The 12,627-nt window shown below is 42.8% G+C and overlaps 1 protein-coding gene and 1 long non-coding RNA gene across 16 annotated transcripts in view; one reads left to right on the forward strand and one right to left on the reverse strand.

Annotated features, from left to right (window-relative positions):
• Positions 1–12,627, forward strand: part of PHACTR1 (phosphatase and actin regulator 1) — a 588,779-nt gene that overhangs the window by 531,190 nt on the left and 44,962 nt on the right. The window lies entirely within an intron of this gene.
• LOC105733892 (uncharacterized) overlaps positions 6,495–12,627 on the reverse strand; it is a 34,126-nt gene continuing 27,993 nt past the window's right edge. Inside the window, exon 3 of the long non-coding RNA XR_001111356.3 lies at positions 6,495–7,790. This is a non-coding gene — a long non-coding RNA (uncharacterized LOC105733892). The remainder of the gene's footprint in view (positions 7,791–12,627) is intronic.

Consider the following 12,627-nt stretch of genomic DNA (forward strand, 5'->3'; position numbering starts at 1 on the left):
GTTTTAGGAATTTAGTTAGGTTGCTGCAGAATGTCTACAAGTGACTCCTGAAGAGCACATTAACTTGCATAAAGCTGGTGAAGTAGCTTCACTGCTTTCTTTTCCTTAACATCCACAGCCTGGGAATCAGAAGAGTTTAAGGTTAAAGCACCTAGTAGGCCGGGCGCGGTGGCTCACGCCTGTAATCCCAGCACTTTGGGGGCTGAGGCAGGCGGATCACTTGAGGTCAGGATTTGGAGACCAGCCTGGCCAACATGGTGAAACCCCGTCTCTACTAAAAATATAAAAAATTAGCCAGGATTGGTGGGGCATGCCTGTAATCCCAGCTACTTGGGAGACTAAGGCAGGAGAATCGCTTGAACCCGGGAGGCGGAGGCTGCGGTGAGCCAAGATTGCACCATTGCACTCCAGCCTGGGCAGCAAGAGCAAAATTCTATCATAAAAAATAGCTTAAATCTACACTTACAGCATAGAAACTGGCACTAAGCCCCATGTGGTAGATCAGATGTAGTTTTCTCCTTTGAAAGTGACCAAAATTCTTCCTCTTTTCTCTCCTCCTCACTACTTTATCATTACCATGACTTAAAAAGCTGGCAAGGGCGGACAGTGAATGAGATAGTGAGATAATAGTCTGATCATCTCCGTGAAACCTAGTACGTTACTGTTTCTTTCTTTTTTTTTTTTTTTGGAGACGGAGTTTCGCTCTTGTTACCCAGGCTGGAGTGCAATGGCGCAATCTCGGCTCACCGCAACCTCCGCCTCCTGGGTTCAGGCAATTCTCCTGCCTCAGCCTCCTGAGTAGCTGGGATTACAGGCACGCGCCACCATGCCCAGCTAATTTTTTGTATTTTTAGTAGAGACGGGGTTTCACCATGTTGACCAGGATGGTCTCGATCTCTTGACCTCGTGATCCACCCACCTCGGCCTCCCAAAGTTACTGTTTCTTATTTAGAATTTCATAATATGCTAGATAGAAAAATTATCCTAAATCTGTATTTTATACTCCTAAATAGTCCACACCATTGTCACCACAAGCGGAATGTGAAATAATATGTACCAAGGATTATGTGCTGCTTTAAATCATGATACAGTGTTCAAGACAGAAAACTGAAATCCATTGTTTTATACTTGTAGCACAGACAATAAAATACAGTAATCTCGACTTCTAAATGCAGCTTGCATAGCGTTTATGTTTCGGGGAAATCGGTGCGGTGAGTCTGACACACCGACACCCAGCTCCCAAGTGGCAAACAGCATCTCCCCGGGAATCTAAGGACTAATGCTGAGTGTGAGCTGGCCTCTCCCCAGGCTAGGTAATTTCTTCTGCTGCAGAAACACTTTCTAAAAATAGGAATAACAATCAAAGGCTCTGTGAATTCAATTCAACTTGGACTTACTTAGTGTCCCTGGATACATGTCACTGTGAATTACCACTCCAGAGAAAAAAGGAAGGAAAATAGACTGGAGTGAAGTTTTGGAGGCCACCCTTGTAGGCCTGGCCCTTGCGGTTGTGCGCCATTATCATCATCATTCTCATCATCCTCATCTCGGCTGTGGAGGAACAGGAAGCAGGGCACAGCTTAGAGGGCACAGGGGAGACGTGGAAAGAGGGCCCTGATAGTTGCTGATCTTCAGATCCACAAAGCCTGGGTGGGAGTGGCTGAGGCCAGGGAGACTTCCCTTAAAACTGAGAGGATTCCGAGACCTCCCATAAAACTGAAGGAAGACACCAGTTACCAAACTGAAATTGTGTGATGGGAATAAGTCAGGCCAGGATGAGCATGACTTGAATGTATTTATTGAGTCCTACAACATTTGTGCCACACATGCATGGACTCTTCGAGTAGCTAAGCTGCTTTCAGCTCATCTGACACCTTTTATGAACTCACTGCACACAATAGAAAATCTTTTTGAGAGCCCTTCGGGAATGCTGACATCTTCTGAAAGGCGCTCAGATGAAACCAGGCTGTAGCACTACCTGTTTGATGGAAAGTTAAAGAAACCACATGTTCACTGGGGCTTTTTTTTTTAATCAATGGAAGGTGAGAACGCTGTCTGGATAAGAAGATTTGAGCAAGGTGCATTGGAAGGAGGTAGAATAAAAGTTCAAAACCACAGATGTAGAGGTTCTGGCATTCAGCCATAGGTCACAGCCATCACAGGGCTCTACAGCCATTGAACATGTCCCAGAGCCCTTTCAGGGACATGCACAGCCTCTTGCCCTCTCACCCCAGCCTCTAGCTGTTAAGAACTGCAGCAAAGACTGAACTCTTGATGTCCTGTTGCCTGAAGGCTCAGTTTCTGAGCCTTGACTCTGGTGTGTATGTGCGTGCCTGTGTGTCAGGAAGAGAGGAGGCACAGTCTGCAAGCCCAGTACTGCCTATTGAGGAGCAGAGCCACATCTTGGGGAGCACCTCTCGTTCTCTGCGTCTGTGACTCGAGGCTGCCCCAGCAGCTTGTATACTTTTGAGTGATATAGTAAGTGTGGTGGACAAAGAGCTGCCTTTTACCCAGTGGGAACAAAATTGATCTGTTTAAACTTGCGAAGGTTTTTTTTTTCTTTTCTTTTTTAAAAAAAAAAGGCCGTTCTTGGAGGCTGTGAGTCTTACTTTGTTTTATATTTCATAGCTTTTTTAAATGACTGATTATTCCAGCAGCATTTCAAATTTTGGGTGCAGGGCATGGGGAGAGCACAGCTATACTCAACTACTACAGACTAAGCAGGGAATGGATGAATCTTCTGGGCTGCATGGTAACATTTTAAGAGGCTCTTCTTAGGGTAGATGAAGAGGAAGCTTCAAAGACTGAGCTGTTTATTACTCACAGCCCCTTTTTGTTCTCAGGTGATCTTCTCCTAATCTGTAATGATTGTTCTTGTTTGTGATTAAGCAGATGGTAGAAAGCAAGGCTGTGTTCCTTAGGGTATTTATTGATTGACTGATTGATTGATTGACCGAGATGGAATCTCACTCTGTTGCCTAGGCTGGAGTGCAGTGGCACGATTTTGGCTCACTGCAACCTCCACCCTGGTTTCAAGTGATTTTCATGCCTCAGCCTCCCGAGTAGCTGGGACTACAGGCAAACACCACCACACCCAGCTAAGTTTTGTATTTTTAGTAGAGATGGGGTTTCGACATGTTGGTCAGGCTGCTCTCAAACTCCTGGCCTCAAGTGATCCACCCACCTCAGCCTACCAAACTGCTGGAATTACAGGTGTGAGCCACCATACCTGGCCAGGAAATTTGGCTAAGTAAAAGAAGAATTAGCCCATCTACATTTAAAGACCTCTCATGGTGAAGATCCCTGATACATGCCATATATGACTTTAAAGTCTGTTGCTGTAGATAAAGTGTTTCCCCATCAGCAACTCATCTAGGTGGCTGCTAGCGGGAATCCCATTCTGTAGATGAGGAAACTGAACCAATGATCTTAGAGATGATAAGGGGCAAAGAGAAGCACATCTTCTAAATCCAGGGTTTTCCTATTTCTGGCAAACCCGCTGGAAAAAAAAATGTTTAGTTTGGTTTAGTTTTTATGTTGAACAGAACTTCCCTCCCAGGGACCTGTGGTTTGGTAAGTATCCTGGTGGAATGTAGAGTTGTAGACCAGTGGGTCAAGCTTGTACGTGCAGATGTCCTCCAGGGAGAGATAAGGCATAGAATGAACAAGAGGAAGGAGATGTTCTTCTGTCTTGGGCTTAACTGGACTTTTTATTGCATTTCAGTAATACCTGTGCCTCATGCAATGTGGGGAACAGAGGTCCAATGCAGTGGTTCTCCTGCTATGGTCCTTGGCCAATGGTATCAGCATCCCCTAGGAATTTGTTGGAAATGCATATTCTCAGGCCCCACCCAGACCTAGAATCAGAAATTCTTGCGGGGGGACGGTGAGTGGTATGCAGGAATCTGCATTTTAACCAGCGTGATTCTGATGCACACTAAAGTTTGAGAAGCAATGGGCTAGTAAGAAGAGCAATCAAAGACTTTGGAGCTGGACCTGAACTTGAAAGCTCTTCACCATTTACCACTGGACCCCTGTCAAGCCTGTTTCCACATCTGTAAGGTGGACCTTCCACACAAGGTCATCCAGAGCACCAAATGAGTAAGTCTCCCAATTGTAGTAGATAATGAATGCTAGTTTGTTCCCTCTCCTGTTAAATATGAATACTGCATCATTCTAAACTTTTATTAGAATAAGTAATCCTGGCCAGGTGCAGTGGCTCACACCTGTAATCCTAGCATTTTGGGAGGCCGAAGCAGGTGGATCACTTGAGGTCAGGAGTTCAAGACCAGTCTGGCCAATAAGGTGAAACCCCATCTCTACTAAAAATGCCAGTAAACTAGCCAGATGTGGTGGCACAGGCCTGTAATTTCAGCTACTTGGGAGGCTAAGGCAGGAGAATTGCTTGAACCTGGGAGGCAGCGGTTGCAGTGAGCTGAGATTGCACAACTGCCCTATTCCAGTGTGGGCAACAGAGTGAGATTCTGTCTCAAAAAAAAAAAAAAAAAAAAAAAAGAGTAAGTATTGCTAGTTGCTCTAACAGGCAAATCCGCAATCCTAGTCACCTAAAGCAGCAAAGGTTTATTTTTCACTGGAGTTAACCCTAATGTGGATCTGGTAACCTTGATCCATTAAGTAGCTATTACACACTTCTAGAACACATGGCTCCAATCTCAATAGCAAGGGAAGAGCTGGTAGAGGAGGCACACATATCACTTCTGTTCACAGTCCATTCATCGGAACCCAATCTCACTTCAAGGGAGTGTGGAAAACACAGAGAAGCACATGCAGTGTTTGATGAACCTTTTCCACAATTCCACTGAGCCTACCGTTGCCATTGGTCTTTAGGTAATGGTTCTTGCAGTCATGTAAAAGAGACTGTCACAGCTATAAGAGACCCGATCGAAAGACTTTTCTATCAGCAGTTAGAATTCAGGGGCAGGCAGTACATCTGAATGGAGCATATCATGTGGATTCCCGGAGGAGTCTGTCTTGGAGCCCAGTATGTGGAGGTCACTAATGCCCACGGTCTCTATCACTGAATTTGCGCCTGAGGTTAAGTTGAGTAAAGCAACTTACGGAAATCAAAATGATATCAATTAGAGAAAACAGACCCCAAAAATCAACATTGCTTTTTCTTAAAGGAGAAACTAGCTTAAGTACAACTGAGAAATCCCAAAAAGGAACAGTGGACTTTGAGCCTGATGAGTTTGTTTTATGTAAGTTTAAGGTTAAATTTCCATGGAAACAAGTTACTAAGGGAGACCATGGGAACCTCAGCTTCAACCAATTGATTCAACTGGAAACTATTGATTAAGCACCAACTGTGAGCATAGTGTTGTAGTGGGTGTTATTTAAAAGGTAGCTAGATAATTACGCTTCTCAGGTTTAGATGAGTGAGTCACAGTATGCTTACTGTTCTATGGTTTCATCTGGAATAATGCAGCAAGTTCCGTGAGGAAGTTGCAGACCTTTCTGTAGCAAATTCTTTTATGGGTGTGAATGTATTTTAGATTATTTCTCTTGCCATTTTTTTTTTCCTTTAAAATGTTCCCAAAAGCATGGGAATGAGGCCAGCCACGGTGATTCACACCTGTAATCCCAGCACTTTGGGAAGCCGAGACAGGAGGATCACTTGAGGTCAGGAGTTCGAGACCAGCCTGACCAATATGGTGAAACCTCATCTCTACTAAAAATACAAAATTGAGGCAGGCATGGTGGCACACACCTGTAATCCCAGCACTTTGGGAGGCCAAGACAGGTAGATCACCTGACATCAGGAGTTTGAGACCAGCCTGACCAATGTGGAAAAACCCATCTCTCCTAAAAATACAAAAGTATCCAGGTGTGGTGGCCCACGCTTGTAATTCTAGCTACTTGGGAGGCTGAGGCAGGAGAATCACTTGAATCCGGGACGCACAGGTTGCAGTAAGCTGAGAATGTGCCATTCCACTCCAGCCTGGGCTAGAGGATCAACACTCCCTCTCAAAAATAAAAGAAAAGACAAAAAAATGGAAATGAGTCAGGGCTCTGATAATATAAACAATGAATAATCTAAACATCTGATTCTGAGGCTTCTTTTTTCTTAAACCTGTGCATTAATGTGAACAACTTCAACTTGAGTTGTCAGATCACTTTTTTGCAAGATGTTCTTTTTATTTTTCTACAAACTTTTAACCACTTACAAGCTTAAAACAGTCACAGAGATATGTCGTTTCTCTCATAATTTTACAATGAAAGGATCTCTCAGTCACTTGTGAACTTGCCAGGAGGCAATGAATAAACTCTGATTTAAATCATCTTATAAAGCATCTAAATAATAGCCCAAACCTTGGTTAAAAGGCAATTTTACTGCATGGAATGTTCAAATATCTGGTCTAGGACTTTGAGACTGGCTTGGAGATTTTTGTCCTTGTGTGGACTTTGGGCCTCTGACTTGTTGGAGACTCTTTGATGAGTTTATTTTAAAAGGAAAAAAAGAACTTAGGTTCAGGGGTACATATGCAGATTTATTATAGAGGTAAATTGCATATAGCAGCGGTTTGGTGTACAGATTATTTTGTCACCCAGATAATAAGCATAATACCTGATAGGTAGTTTGGTAGTTTTTTGATCCTCAACCTGCTCCCACCCTCCACCCTCAATAGGCCCCAGTGTCTGTTGTTTTCTTGTTTGTGTCTATGTGTACTCAATTTTTAGCTCCCACTTATAAGTGAGAACATATGGTATTTGGTTTTCTGTTCCTGTGTTAGTTTGCTTAGGATAATGGCCTCCAGCTCCATCCATGTTACTGCAAAGGACACGATCTCATTCTTTTTTATGGCTGCATAGTATTCCATGGTGTATATGTACCACCACATTTTTTTTAATCCAGTCTGCCATTGGTGGGTATTTAGGTTGATTCCATGTCTTCACTGTGTGCAGTGAATGGTGCTGTGATGAACATACATGTGCATGTGTCTTTACAGTAGAATGATTTCTATTCCTTTGGGTAAATATCCAGTAATGGGATTGCAAGGTTTTGATGGGTAATTCTGTTTTAAGTTCTTTGAGAAATAGCAACTGCTTTCCACAATGGCGGAACTAATTTACAGTCCCACCAGCAGAGTATAAGCATTCTCCGTTCTCCACAACCTTGCCAGCATCTATAATGGTTTAACTCTTTAATAATAGCCATTCTGACTGGTGTGAGATGATCTGCAGTTTTGATTTGTGTTTCTCTAATGATTGATGATGTTGAGCATTTTTTCTTGTTTGTTGGCCACATGTATGTCTGTTTTTGAAAAGTGTCTGTTCATGTCCTTTTTAATGGGGTTGTTTTTTGCTTGTAAATTTAAGTTCCTTAGCGATGCTGGATATTAGACTTTTGTTGGACTTATCATTTGCAAATATTTTCTCCCATTCTGTAGATTTGTCTGTGTACTTTGTTGACAGTTTCTTTTCTCCCATTCTGTAGATTTGTCTGTGTACACATTGACAGTTTCTTTTGCTGTACAGAAGCTCTTTGGTTTAATTAGGTGCCATTTGTCAATTCTTGTTTTCATTGCAATTGCTTTTGGCATCTTTGTGAAATCTTTGCCAGGTCTTGTGTTCACAGTGGCATTTCCTAGGTTATCTTCCAGGTTTTTATAGATTTAGGTTTTACTTTTAAGTCTTTTAATCTATCTTGAGTTGATTTTTGTATATGGTGTAAGGAAGGGGTCCAGTTTCAATCTCCTGCATGTAGCTGGCCAATTATCCCAACTCTTTGATGACTTTCTTCACCCACTTCACAACTGTATGATTAGGATCTGAGAGCATAATAGAATTAGAACATTTTAGAACTTAAATGGACATTTACTATCACTGAGTCTAGCCTTAATTTCACAGGAGAACAGCTGATAGAGGCTATACTACTAGCCAAGTTCACATAGTAACTTATGACAAACTAGGATTTGAAATAAAGTCCTCTGACCTAGACAGTGCTTAAAATGAGTATCTCTCAAAGACAGGGAGAAACACATCACTTTTTACTGGAAGAAACAGGCCAGTTGTTTGTTAGCAAATGATATATCTTAGTTGATTTTCTCAAAAGAAAAATAAGTGAATAAATAATGTAGAAGTTTTGAGTGAAATCTTTAAAAAACATATTCAGTTATCTGAAGGCCCATGTAAAAGGAATCCTTGAATTCTCCCATAGATACGTTCTCTCATGGGTACCATTATCTTCCTTGATTCCACTTAGCCAAAAGAACACTGAAATTAAATGTGCGAGTGAAAGATGTTTCCCTGTATGGATGACTGATGGGCCATTACAATTGAGCACAGTCTCATCTGGAAAACTAGGAAGGTACTCTGGAAAATTCTTTTGCTGGTACCTTAAGCTAGAGTTGGCCTATTCTTGTGATTCTGTCTTTCAAATGATAAGTGAAACTCTAATCATCTATACTTATTAAAAATTATCTGTTCTTTGCTTCAGTGGTGAAGTTGGCATTTCTAGTCTGCAGAGTAATTTCCATTGTATATAGTGCTCCTTCTCCCTCACCCACCAAATTTGGCTTCAGGCTTGATGGGATGATTTTTCTGTATCCCCTGTACAGAGCTTGCACATGGACCTGAATATTTAAATAGCAGAACGAGATTACAATTGAGAAATCTGCAGTACAGTTGTTCTTCACGTGTCCCCATGTATCTTTGTTTACTGGCCAAACACCTCAAATCTCATGCAAAATGCTAATAGGAGTAAGTCATTTTACTTATCTCCATTATGTTTATTTCACTCCTCTTGGGATGCCAAGATTTTTATAATGGCCTCAAAAATTGCATACATGCCTGACTAAATAGTAATTTTGAGGCAGAATGTAAACAGAAAAGCATCCAAAGATACAACCCTGGAAAATCACTTTCCTTCTAATTCTAAAAGCAATTGCTTTGAAATATAAGTGAATACGCTTCTATTTTAGGAAATGTGATCATGAAAATTTGATTTTCTATGCCCTTCAACTCATTAAAACAATAGTTATTCAAAATGGGTAGCCTTATTAGTTCCTTTAAAAAGAAATAGGTAGACAGATAAACAGTGGGTGCAGACAGGTCATCAGTGTATTGAAACCTCTTCTGCAAATCCAACCCTCCTTTTGACTGTTAGGATTTTCCTTCTTTTGCTCATCTTCATATTGTAACTTATCAAGTTCGCTCTTTTGTTTTTGAGACAGAGTTTTGCTCTTGTTGCCCAGGCTGGAGTGCAGTGGTGCAATCTCAGCTCACTGCAACCTTCACCTCCTGGGTTCAAGAGATTCTCCTGCCTCAGCCTCCCGAGTAGGTGGGATTACAGGCACCTGCCACCATGCCCAGCTAATTTTTGTATTTTTAGTAGAGATGGGGTTTCATCACGTTGGCCAGACTGATCTTGAACTCCTGACCTCAGGTGATCCACCTGCCTCAGCCTCCCAAAGTGCTGGAATTACAGGCATAAGCCACCATGCCCAGCCCAAGTTCCCTCTTAAAAGATGCCAAGACAGGTAATTGCATCTTCCTATGCATTAACCTAACATTGTGGAAGCTAGGCACACACCTGTAGTCCCAGCTGCTCAGGAGGCTGAGCCTAGAGAATCACTTGAGGCCAGGACTTCAAGGTTGTAGTGTGTGATGATCACACCTGTGAATAGTCACGGCACTCCAGCCTGGGCAACATAGTGAGACCCTGCCTCTTTAAAAAAAAGTAACAATTTTTTAAAATTACATTATGAAGGAGCTACCTTCTACAAATTCCATTCAACCAATGAATCTGCCACCTGCCCGTTCTACCCAAAGAAGCCTGGTTAATATGGCATTTCAGATGAAGCCCTCAGCACACCCTCCTTCAGTTACTCGGCACTGCCTTTGTATTCATGGAACTGTGAGTGGGCAGCTTCTCCCTGAAGCCTGCCCTATCTGTACAGCACGTCCTTGAAGCATCTCTGCTGACCAGCCTTGGTCCTCACTCTGTGGTGGTTCTCTGTTAAGTTTCCCTCTTTCTTCACAGTTCTTAATGAACAGAGCCATCTGGGGCCACAGTCTGTGAAATCTGATTCTCATCACACAGTCAGCAAACAGAACCACTGCGATATGCTCAGGCACTTCCCAGGAGGAAACCGTAAATGCATATAGCCTTGTCTAGGCAAAAATAAAATGAGCTCATTCATTCAAAACAAAACAATGAAAAACACCATATAATGTCAGCTGTGGGCTACCTAAGAAATTAGTTAAAACGTATCATAAATGTATGTCATATATTAAGTGATCTCTATGCACTAATTTATTTATAATATAGCATCAAGGTATTTGTAAAATTATAGGGAATGTGCTTTGAACATGAAAACTTGTTATTTCTATAAAATCTGTCAAACTGCCTGTTTGGCAGATAAACTTGATTTATGGGGAGATTCTGGTCTCTTGTGTGTGATCACGTTTATCCTCATGTTGAGGTGATCACAAAGCCCTGAGGTGAGGGACCCTGTTAGAGGAGATAAATCATCACTGTAAGGCCAATTAGTAGATAGGACAATAACTCATATTGGGAGAAGCATGCCTTTAGCTGCCATAAGTGGAGGAACTCTCAGCTGCAGCCACACCCCTGCAGCTCTGATCTGACTGCAGAGCCACCAAAAATCTAATCTGCATGTGTGGGCTAAAACACAAGCAAGGGGCAAAAGACTGGAAGCCACAGCAGAGGGAACGATGGCATAAAAAGCACTCTGCAAACATGAAAATCGTGTGCCAACTAAGCAAAGCCAATGCATAAGCGCTGACCCCTTCTAGATGTTTTATTCAGGAGGATGAGGATGATGAAGAATAAGAGGAGGAGAAGTTAGACCTTCCGTCCTCCCTTGTCACCTGCAGTTCCTAACTCAGGCTGTATCATTTTTAAAGGTTTGATTCACTGATGGTGGCCTATCAGTATTACTCTTTGTAGCCTCTTGGCCATGCTCATGCAGGGGTACCCAACCCCCAGGCTGCGGACTGGTATCAGTCTGTAGCCTGTTAGGAACCAGGCCCCAGAGCAGAAGATGAGTGGTGGGAGCAAGCATTACTGCCTGAGCTCTGCCTTCTGTCAGATCAGTGGCGGCATTAGATTCTCATGGGAGCACGACCCGATTGTGAACTGTGCATGCGAGGGATCTAGGTTGCATGTTCCTTATGAGACTCTAACTAATGCCTGATCTGAGGTGGAATCACCCTCACCCCCGAAACTACCTTCCCCCTACACCCCTATCCATGGAAAAACATGGAAAAATTGTCTTCCATGAAACCAGTCCTTGGTGCAAAAAAGGTTGGGATGGCTGGTCTAGTGTGTTAAAGGCCCCAGCAGATTACATCTTTCTGGTCAGGGTTATGAACTACACTAAAATGTATGGTGACTAAGCCGGGCACAGTGGCTCACGCCTGTAATCCCAGCACTTTGGGTGGCCAAGGTGGGTGGATCACCTGAGGTCAGGAGTTTGAGACCAGCATGGCCAACATGGTGAAACCCTGTCTCAATAAAAATGCCAAAAAAAAAAAAAAAATTAGCTGGGTGTGGTGGCAGGCACCTGTAATCCCAGCTACCCGGGAGGCTGAGGCAGAATTGCTTGAACCTGGGAGACAGAGGTTGCAGTAATCCAAGATTGCACTGCTGTACTCCAGCCTGGGCAACAGAGCAAAACTCTGTCTCAAAAAAAAAAAAAAAAAGCATGCTGACTAAAGAATCACCCATGCTGTTTTTCATTAAGGAACCAAAATAATTTTCATCTTCCAAGTTATGACCATTTGTGTGGTTCTGCTCCACTGGCTGATGCTTCAAGAAAACAGTTTTCAGGCATTGGTAGGGGCCCACCAGCTGTGGGCTGCAGACTAAACCCACTCCACTGCCTGTCTTTGTCAATAAAGCTTTATTGGAACACAGTCACACTCATTCATTTACCTACTCTCTGTGGCTGCTTACACACCATAATGGCAGAGGTGAGTAGCTGCAACAGAAACTGTATGACCCACAAAGCCCAAAGTATTTACTGTCTGTCCCTTTGAAGAAGAAAGAGATGAGACATTTAAGGACCTAGACTGAGGACATTAGAGAATGTTGCCTTGCTGTCAGAGTGTTGATCCTAGATCTATTTAGAAAGTGCATGTGCCTAAAATATCTCCATTAGAGAAAGAAGCTATATTCATCCTCACACACAGAGTTTTTCTTTGCGCTCATTACTCTAATCATCAAAATGATCCCATTTACCTTTACTTCTTAGTCCAGATCTGTCTGTGAAGCATCATATAGCATATGAATTATGCTGGGATTGTGGTCCAGTTTTTCAAACTTGATTTATTACCTGAGCAATTAGAAAAGCTACTTCAAGGACAACCAGGTATCATTGAAAGCAGCTCAGCTCCGCTTCGCTGCCGGCCAGCTAAGAAGGGGATGGCTGTGCAGACAGACTGAGAGAGGGAATCAGTGTAAGCAGAAAATGTGTGTTGTCCTTAATAAAGAAAGGCCACAACCACGCCAGGCAGGCTTAGCTTGAAAATAAATATCAGCAGGTGTGAAGGTATGTTCCTGTTTTTGCAGCTGAAGCTAGTAGATTCCAAGTCCTGCAGGAAAAGGTGGGGGCTGGAAGGAGAGTCGCCAGTGAGTAAGAG

The sequence above is a fragment of the Aotus nancymaae genome, unplaced genomic scaffold (assembly GCF_030222135.1).
Source record: "Aotus nancymaae isolate 86718 unplaced genomic scaffold, 86718_ANA_hifiasm-v0.15.2.pri h1tg000051l, whole genome shotgun sequence".
Taxonomy (NCBI): domain Eukaryota; kingdom Metazoa; phylum Chordata; class Mammalia; order Primates; family Aotidae; genus Aotus; species Aotus nancymaae.